Source organism: Lontra canadensis, unplaced genomic scaffold (assembly GCF_010015895.1).
Source record: "Lontra canadensis isolate GAN:19392208 unplaced genomic scaffold, GSC_riverotter_1.0 scaffold1, whole genome shotgun sequence".
NCBI lineage: Eukaryota > Metazoa > Chordata > Mammalia > Carnivora > Mustelidae > Lontra > Lontra canadensis.
In genome coordinates, this window is record NW_022630995.1 from 49337370 (window position 1) to 49347340 (window position 9971).

A 9971-nucleotide genomic window follows, 5' to 3' on the forward strand; every position below is an offset into this window, starting at 1 on the left:
ATTTCACTCAAACTGAGCAAAAATCTTCCACACTGAAGTATCTTCCTTGCCCAATTAATCCAAAGCAAAAAAAAATTGAAATGATTAGTAAAGAAAAATGTAAGGATTAACACACCCTTTTAATACGTTTTTAAGTATTTTTAAGGTTTAAAAAAATTGTTTAAAGTTTGTAGTTCATAGTAGGAAAACATTATCTGAATGAATACCCTAATGGCAAACCATTGTAGAATGTATCAGTAGCATGGGGGGCAGAGGGGCAGGGAGTCTCTTCACAGCTTTCTTCATGAGAAGGTCAGAGGTACACTCATTTATATTATTGTGACCTCCATTAGGTGATCAAAGTTGCTTTTCCTTCAGCGAGGGTTTGTTTGTTAGAAGGGCATTATGTTTGACCTGCAAATTTGGCTGACAATTACTGATGAGATTCATAACCTTTGCATTGCTCTGATATTTTGACATATTTGCTGGGTTCTGGGCCACACGCTGGAAGGTCACCATAACTTCTGGATACTGTATGGTTGCTAGAACCTCTTGATCACTAAGAATTTCATTGAGTGCAAGCATTCCTGCCATTCCAGGCACGCGCGCACGCGCGCACACACACACACACACACACACACACACACACCCCGCCATTCCAGCCATTCCTCCAGGAAAATTACTAGGTATTCCCCCAGGGTAACTACCTGGGAAAGACCCATACTGAGCTCCTGATTGTTCTCTGGCTTCTTCATCCCTCTGGGCTCTGTCTTGTTCTTCCAGAGCCTTCTTAACCCTTTCTATTCTTTCTTTGATCTCTTGCTCTTCATGTTTTTGCTCATATTTTCTCTGATGTTCAGCGATTTTCTGGGACTTTGGTTGACCTCCTTTCAGCATCGCACTACCATCTTCTTCATAATCCAGTTTACAAGCAAGGGCAAGATCATGTGCTGCTTCTTCCCAGTGGTCCAGAAGTCTGTGTGCTTTCCCTTGCCACTTAAAAGGCTAAGCTGAACAGGGATTTACTTCAATAGCTCTTTCACCGTCTCAAATGGCAGCATTTGCTTCTGTAGTTTGATGAAGACACTGGCTCTCTTGGTGTACAGAATGGCCAAGCAAGGATTCAGTTTGATGACATCTGTGAACAAGTCAATGGCTTTCTGTAGTACACCATCATTTAGGGCATCAATGGCAGCAGCCTTTTTATCATTTGCCTGATCCATCATTTCCTTGGTTATCTCTACATTTTCATCTCCTATTTCTTGAGAGAATAAGTATCTGGTTCATTCATGCCTTCATTGTCAATTTCTAGATCACTTTCCTGACTTGATAGTTCATCTGCTTTTACATTTTCCTCCGCCTTCTTACTACCTGTTTTTTATTCCTTGATACTGTCTTCTGATTTTGTTTTACGAGTGGCTGGTGGTATTGTACCCTTCATGCTCTCCACCCAGTCTCACAGGAAGTGCATTTCCTTGGTATGCAGAATGCTCGGATCCTGCTTACACATTTTCATGAAGGCCCGGAGCTTGCTTACTTTGCAGGGGTCCATGGTTCAGAGGCAGTGGCAGGGGGCAGGCATGGCTGAGGTTGCAGTCCAATTCCAGAAAAGGGTACTAGCTCTGCATGATTGTGGGGAAAGGGGCAGCTGCTGTGAGGAAAAAAAGCACAATGTTTCAACTTTTATTAACCTCGTTCTCCTAAATTTATTTGACCACACACCATTTTATCAGCCTCTGTGTGATCTTATTAACATATTGAAACACTAATTTTCCATGTAATAATATAAATTTTCCATGTAATAATATAAATGAAGTAGAGAAATGAGAAAATTGGCATGAACAGATAGCAGTCAAAGGAAGGAGTATTTGAATTTAAATTTCCAGAGCTAACACATGTATGTAAGGAAGAGGCTAGATAGAGTATGTAAATGATCAGGCAGTATAAGTGGACGGCAGCTGAAGGTCACCTGAGTTGAAGAGATCAAGAGCAGATGGGGTGGGTTATGGGTGATTCACTGCCATGGATACAGAAGTATTGTATGTCCATGCCAGAATCCAATGTGAGAACAGTATCTGTGAACCAGCTGCCAAAATAGTGGTTGAATGTTGGGACTAATTGTGAAATTGATTGAAAAGAATATTGGAGAGAAGTAGCAGTTGCATAGCTTGTTGTTATGGATTTGTAAGAAGCAAAAGTTAATAATTATAATAACTTAGGAGCATCTTTAGCAACATTGGGAAAAAAATTGCTCTTCTCCCTGGAAGTTGTGCTCTGAGGATGGCAGGAATATGGGGGACTTCACTTTCCAGCAGAGGAAGAGATAAGACCAGTGGATAAATGGAAGCTCTGTGTTGTTGTTATTTCAGTAGAAGATGCTGTTATAGATTGAATTGTGTCTACCCAAAATTCATTTATTGAAGTTCTAACCTCCCAGTACCTCAGAATGTAAGTTTATTTGGATAGAGGGTCTCTAGATTCAATGAGGCTATCAGGACAGGCTCTAACCCAAGGTGATTGACATCATTATGGAAAAGGGGAAATTTGGACATGGAGACACAAGTAGAGGGAAGACAATGTGAAAAGATTTAAGGAAGCCAACAAGAGTGGTCCAGAACACATCCTTCCTCTGGCCCTCAGAAGGAACCAACTCTGCCAACACCTTGATTTTGGACTTCTGACCTCCAGAACTATGACATTTCTGTTCTTTAATCCACTCAATTCGTGGTGCTTGGTAACCACAAGCTTAGCAAATTAATACAGATGCATTTCATCAAAAAAAGGTTGAGGGTGAACATGAGTTTTTGTTTGTTTGTTTGTTTTTCTGTTTCATTTATTCATTCATTCATCCATTCATTCATTTATTCATCCATTTGCTTTAGCATAGGATGGGCTTTTCTAAGAGTATGGTAATAGGTCTGTGAGAGAGAAGATGTCACGAGCTGGTTGCTCCCGCAAAAAGACGGTACCATGGCTTAGAGAATCGAGTCAGTAGTGCTAGATGGGTTGATCATTGTTGCTTCATGTTGTTAAGAGTAAGGAATTTACCTCACAGTGCTCTTTTTCTCTAACCGATGTGCTCTCAAATATCACATCACAAAGATGTAGAGATGACCTCAGTGCTCTCATTCAATCTGCACTCGTATTTGAATTTCCTTGGATGAAAATGAATCTTTGGCAAATTAGCTGGCATTTTGCTTTTTAAGGAAGAGATGGGCAGTGCCTCTCCATTGTGGGAGCCACTCCGCTCACATCTTTTTTCCTTCCTGCATTTACTTGCTCACGATCTGAGGCACTTACTACATAGAGATTCATGTTTGGAGGGAATAAGTTTTTCATTGCACATGACACCTTGAATGGTAATACAGGAGCCTATGATACTCTGCACAGAACTTAAAATTTTAGCGTATCAGTCCACTGGGGGTTGGAATTTTTCTATATACTCTAAAATATTTCTGTTCCTAGAAGACAGCGGGAGGAAGAACTGCTGTTTGAATCAGAGTCAGGTGTAGTATGATTTTTTAAAAAATATATATAAAAATGAATGCTGTGCAGACCGAGGTGGCTCCTTTTCCATCTGTCAGCACATTTTTTACAACCATGCATAAACCTTATTATCACACTCAGTGTGTTACTGCAAAAATTATCCCGGCCCTCAGAACATCTCTCTACAGCTTTGAGAGGAATTCAGACTTCCGTGCAGTTAATATAAAAACAAGCAACCTAGTAAGCAAGGCTGGAGGGGGGTGCAGAGGAGAAGAAACAGACATTTTCCTTTCAGAGAATATTTGCTAGAACTCCTTCATTGTATCATATATCCAAGGCTAAATGTTTCGCATTGAATAAAATAGTGGCTGATGACACATATTTGGCCTTGATAAAATTTTTCCACTGGATTCACATATATTAACCTTTGATGAAAAGATCACAAGAAGGAAAAGGCATGGGAAGAATATGGCATAATTTCAAAGACTTTTTTTTTTTTTTTTTAACATTAACCTTTGAAATCTGACCTGTTGTAGTTGTGTGTTTGGGGGTATATTTAGATAGAGACATTACTGCCATCCTGTTCATATTTATGGTCCTGACCTTTGTATTATAGTAGTCTGCTTTGAAGCACAGTTATTTTTAATTGCTTTATGTGTCCATGGAGACTGTTCTTTGCCTCTGTCAGTTATATACAGTAGACCAGCACATATGTTTGCTCAGTGAATCTTTCAATGACTGGATATTTACAACCACATCTGAATACAAGAGGAGGAAATGTTACATTTTGGGGTGGTGTGAGCCTTGCGAGTTTGTGTGGAAATGTGTTTTATTGTCAACATTCCCATATACTTAATGAGGTGACAGGAAGAATTAAAAGTGACAGATTGTTTTGGCTGCACTGGGGCCATCTGAGATATAGTCTCCTGTAATGCAGCTCCATAAACCCAGGCTGTATGAAGCCCTCAGTGTATGATTCATGGTTGCAGCAGGGCTACTCACAGAGGTTTAACAAGGGAGAGTCATGGGCTGGGCAGCGGGAGGTTGAAATTGCTCTCAGAAGACAATGAAAAGAGCTGTGTGCCAAAACTGTGCCTGAAATTTGCAGGAGTGCCTTGATCACCAGTGTCCCTAATACCATTATTCTGCCTGTTCCTGACTAGGAGTGGGATGGAATGATTGCCAAAAATTCCTGACTCGGGACACCACATTTGGAGAGGAGAGGTGCCCCTTCCTTTTTGTCTGAAGGAAGCATGTGTTCCTGTGTGCTTTTAGGTGATAGTCTGTTAGGGGCCGCCAGAGAGGAGACAAAAGAAAACAAGTTGATTATAGTCACAGGTCCTAGCAAGGGGATCTCACATGACATACAAGGTCACACAGGGGAACTGCTAGGTTTTGGTAAGGTTGTGGAAGATAGCATCAAAGGCAAAGTTTAGGCCAAAAACTTTATTGACATTTCCAAAGAGAAAACAAAACAGGGCAGAGTAATGGCTTAAGATTGGAGAGCTGGAGTGACTTCAGTGGGCTTAAGGAGGTGGTTCTGGCATCTGACCCTGGGATGATTCAGCAGGATATTGCTCCTGGAGTGAACTGGCCAGATAGAGAAGTTTCTGTGTTGGGACTTTTTAGTTTGCATATTAAAGGCATGCTGCCAGCTGAGTCCTTTGCTACCTCTAAGAATTGGCTAGCCGTGAGGGGATGGGCAGTCTCTCCTCAGCCAGGAAAGTTTAAGATGGCAAAGCATCACAATACACAAAAAGTAAAAAATAAATGCAATGCAGCATCTGTGAAGTTTCTTCTGCAAACAGATTATTGGATTGTGACAAATATATCTCAAGACAACCATTGTTGATGAGATCAGCTAAAGCAGTGCTGCTAAATATGTGGTCCCTAAACTAGCAGCTTGGTCATTCCCCAGAACTTCTTAGGAATGCACATTCTTTGCCCCATTCCTGATCTCTTGAATTGGAATTTCTCAGGTCAAGGAAATGAGGGGGGTGGGTGCTCTACATTTTAATAAGCTTTCCAAATAGTTTTCTGCACACTAAAGCTATCTACCCTTTAATGGACCATACAGGTGACCGGAAGAAAGAGAAAAAAAAAAATTCTACTTATCAGAGACTCCATTGCATCAAAGATAAAACTTCAGTTAATGAAAACCAACCAAGTGGAATTCTGAAGACAATGTGCATATTTACCCTACTGTATATTACCTTGGACCTTCAAGAAGTCATAACCCATCCAAGATTCAGCCACCCAGTTGGTAAAATGAGAAAGATAAGTGTACCTACATCTTGAAGTTTGCAACACATAAATGTAATGATATATTTAAATACACTTTGTAAATAGTAAAATGTAAAGACAATGTTAGTCGTACTTGATATTAAATAATCTTCACTGTGCACCCCATATGAGGACAATCACAATGAAACAAGGCTACACCAGACTGGGGTCATATTACTCTCTATGTATTAGATTTTATTGTGTGTCAGACACAGGTTTAAGCATATTACATACATTAACCCATTTAATCCTCAAAACAATGCTATAAAAAATCTATAAAATTGTGCAACCACAATTGTTTGAAAGAGTAAAGTGGATGAAAGAAATTAAACAAGTTGTTGAAGGACACAGAGATATTAAGTCCCATCCTTGTGATTCAAGACTCAGGGCTGTCTGACTTCAAATGTTTTCTTTCTCCAACACAATTCCTTCTTTGGGAGAAGAAAAAGCAATTTCCATTATATTCCCTCACAACATACATTTATCTAAATCTTAGTCTATAGTTCCGTGATTACTGAGCAAAAATGAGGTCCATGAGTTACAGGGAGATACGTTGAAATTAAAAACAAACAAATGTGGTCAATATTATCTGAGTAAAGTAGAAAAAAATGTTAAAGTATTTTTTTTTAATGTATTAGCACAGGAAGATACTAAGAAGTGTAATCTTATAGCCTCACCATTCAGGTTTCCATTTTAAAGTATCTTATTTATGCAGGTTCTCACTGCCTTATATAAATAATAGTACATACCACATCTTATTGCTGAAGCCCTCAGGAACCATTGTGTGATTCCTGATATGCACACTTTGATTCATCAGATATACAAGTGTAAAATAGAAAATCAAGAAGTACCTACAGCAGACATTTCAGATGTCAAGAGCTTAACTATCCTTACAGCAACTTCCCAGAGCTTGACAATGTAAGTTGTTCCCTATTTGGTTTGATTTCTTACTGCCAAGGGAAACAAGGGTTTCAAGTACTTAAAGTGGCTCTGTACTATCAGATCAACACAGCTTAGTCCCAAGGCTGACACTGCCTGGCTTTCTTTCTCCTTCTGTATGTGTGTGTGTGTGTTAGGAAGTGGAGAGGGTGGTTTCTCTCCTTTCCTTAAGAAGTCTACCCAGGCACTTCTACTGAGTGCTTCCTTTGTAGACTAGACACTGGGAAAAACTAAAGCAGGCAAAGCGACAGAGCTACACAGAACAACAGAAAGACACAATAGCAGCTACCTTCCTGAAAGGGAGTCATTGTGCCACACAATGGTCTGAGCATTTCAATGCACAGGGCGGAATAGAGTGCACCAACCCTTCCTTTACTCACATCCTGAGATGTGAAAAGGCTTGTCCTAGTTTCAGTCATGTTCTTTTATTCTTCCCCTCAAAGAGGGCTTATGAAACAAAAAGCTCCATCTATACAACCGTTGCTCCCTGAGCAAGCTGTTGAGGAAGTGGCATTTCCATCCTTATTCCTCCCATGGTCCGAGTGCTTCTGAGTCCATGTGAGCATTCCTCTTGGTGAGACAAACTCTCATGGATGACAGGATCATTTTCTCCAAGTTCCCAGCTGTTCTCCTCAAGTCCAGATGAATGCCAAATAGCACACTGGCCAATTCTGATGGAACACTAATGTAACCGAAGCCAAGGGTTACCAAAGGGATAAAATAACTTCTTGTAGAAACTGATAACATCACTTTTCCATATTTGCTCCTTTTCTCTTGATTATCTGGTAAGCTGGACACAATATTCTGGGAGGCAATCTTATGGTAGAATAGACATTTTAAAGCCCCATGAACTAGAAAAATGTTCTTAAACCTTTCTGAATTTCAATCTCTTAATACGTGATCAGAATAATAAAAGCTAATTCACAAGGGGAGGTGGGTAGGTGTGAAGTCTAAGTTAGATGAAATACTCAACTATTTCTTCCTTCATTAATTTGGCCAATAAACATTTTAAGTGTTTACTATGTTCCAATACTATAGAGGCATAGGTATATTAAAATGAAGGCCTCGAAGATCTTATGGTCTAAAATTCAAAAGATTCTAGAATTCAGGTTTTCTGTGAGTTTGGTTTGAAGTAATAATCATACCCTTATTTTCACTTACCCATAACTAAAATTTAGATTTTTATTTTTCTAAAGATTGTGTTTATCTATTTGAAAGACAGAGGGCACAAATAACAGGAAGAAGAGGGAGAGGGAGAAGCAGATGTCTGGCTGAGGAGGAAGCCTAACTGGGGGCTCAATCCCAGGACCCCGATATCATCACCTGAGCTGAGGGCAGATGCTTAACTAATTGAGTCATCCAGGCACCCCAAAATTTAGCATTTTTAAAAATTATGAATGTATATAACAAACCACAATAATACTGTATCACAAGTAGAAACTATAGATATCATATCAGAGTGGTAGAAGATACCCTGAAATACTGTTTTTGCTTATAGCTACATCTAAATTACAATGGTTGGTGGGCTTGCTGCTTGACTTTCTTAGCTGATACTTTAATAAATGAGTATATTTATATGTAATATTATATTACAATGCATTTTAATATTTTGGTAACTGTCATTACAGTTTTCTTTGTAGTCATATGTATTTTGTTTTATGTGTTTAAAAATATGGGGGCACCTGGCTGCCTCAGTAGGTAGAGTACATGACTCTTGATCTCGGAGTCGTGAATTTGAGCCCCATGTTGTGTGTAGAGATTACTTAAAAAAAAAAAAAAAAAACATGATTCAGAGAATGGATACCTGGTATGACAGGTTTCAGAATCCTGCCTCTAGAAGATATGATATTTAAGTAAGGCAACAATTTCAATACAATATAATTAATGTTATTAAAGCAGTACAGTTAACATGGTAGGGCTATTGTGGAATCTCAGTCTGGATCAGTGTGTGTGTGTCTATGTGTGTGTGTGTGTGTGTGTGTGTGTGTACAGGGGAGCCAGTCACGGGAGGTTAGTCCTGGAGGATTTCAAAGGTAAATAATGCTTTAGCTAACCCTTGAAGAGGAGGTGCAAATTAGCCAGACCAAAAATAGGAAGCCAGGTGAGGGGTAAGACATGAGAGAGGGGAGATGGACATGGAGCAGCATGGAGCAGCAGGGAAGTGTGGGAAGGCTGGTGTACCTAGGAATCTGTATGGCCAGAGCCTGCGTGTTCAGGAAGAGCATGGTACAGAAGGTCAGGGAGGTCAGAAAGGGCCAATGAAGGAATCTGAGCATTAAACCAGATGTGGTGAAGAGCCATGTAAGTATTTTTAGCTTCTGCCATGATCAGGTATATGTTTTAGAAAGATCACTCAGGCTGCATTATGGACAATGGAGTATTATGGTGACGCCTTTATAAGGGTCGGGGGAGGCAGTCAGGGAGATCCCCAAGAGCAGTTATGAGTCTATGGCAGCAATCCAGGCCAACAATGGTGAGGGCCTAAACCATGTCAGTGGCAAAGTGTGAAATCACTTTGTAAAGTATAAAAGGCCACTGTGGAGTTGATAGAAGGAAGGAGGGAAAGAAAGAAGGAAGAAGAGCAGGAGGGAGGAAAGTAAAGGAGGGGAGCAAAACGAAGAGGGTTAAGGGAAAGAAGGATACTTGGAGGAATTGTAGTCTTCAGCTAAGCAGACATTTGAAGTCAAAGTGTTTCATTAAATGACAATCACAACTGTTAGTCTACCCCGAGGTGTGATAGGATTACCAGTGCACCAGGTCCCAGGCAATCAGCCAGATGGCCCCTGATTGGTTCTACTGAAAACTAATCAGAACCCTTCTTCAGTAGTTCAATTGCTGCACAAATAGCCACAGCCAAGGCGAGCTCAGGGAGCAGAAGCTTTGCCAAGTTCACAGCCAAAGACAACAGGAAAGGTGGCACGATTTCCTCTTTGATAGGCAGCAAAAGCTAGGTTTGTTTACAAGAAGTTCCCAGAGACTGACACACATAGGCACGCGCACACACACACACACACACACACAATCACACACACACACTTCTGGAGTTTTGTATTTAAGCCACACAATATAGGCTGTATTTTATATTAAATTCACTAAAGGAGAGTTGCAGGAGCACACGCAAAAATATGCAAATGAAATAAAAAACCTCTAAAACCAATCATGCAAACTAATATCTGAGGATGGCTTCAAGGGAAACAAACTGTTTTTACTGAGCTCAATTATGTCAGTTTTCTTTAGTTTTTTTTTTTCTTTCCCTTTATTTCTCCCTTTCTTTGAGATTAATT

General features: G+C 40.0%; 1 pseudogene; it reads right to left on the reverse strand.

Moving 5' to 3' along the window:
* Positions 1–382: 382 nt before the first annotated feature.
* Positions 383–1531, reverse strand: LOC116864001 (annotated as a pseudogene).
* Positions 1532–9971: the final 8440 nt, after the last annotated feature.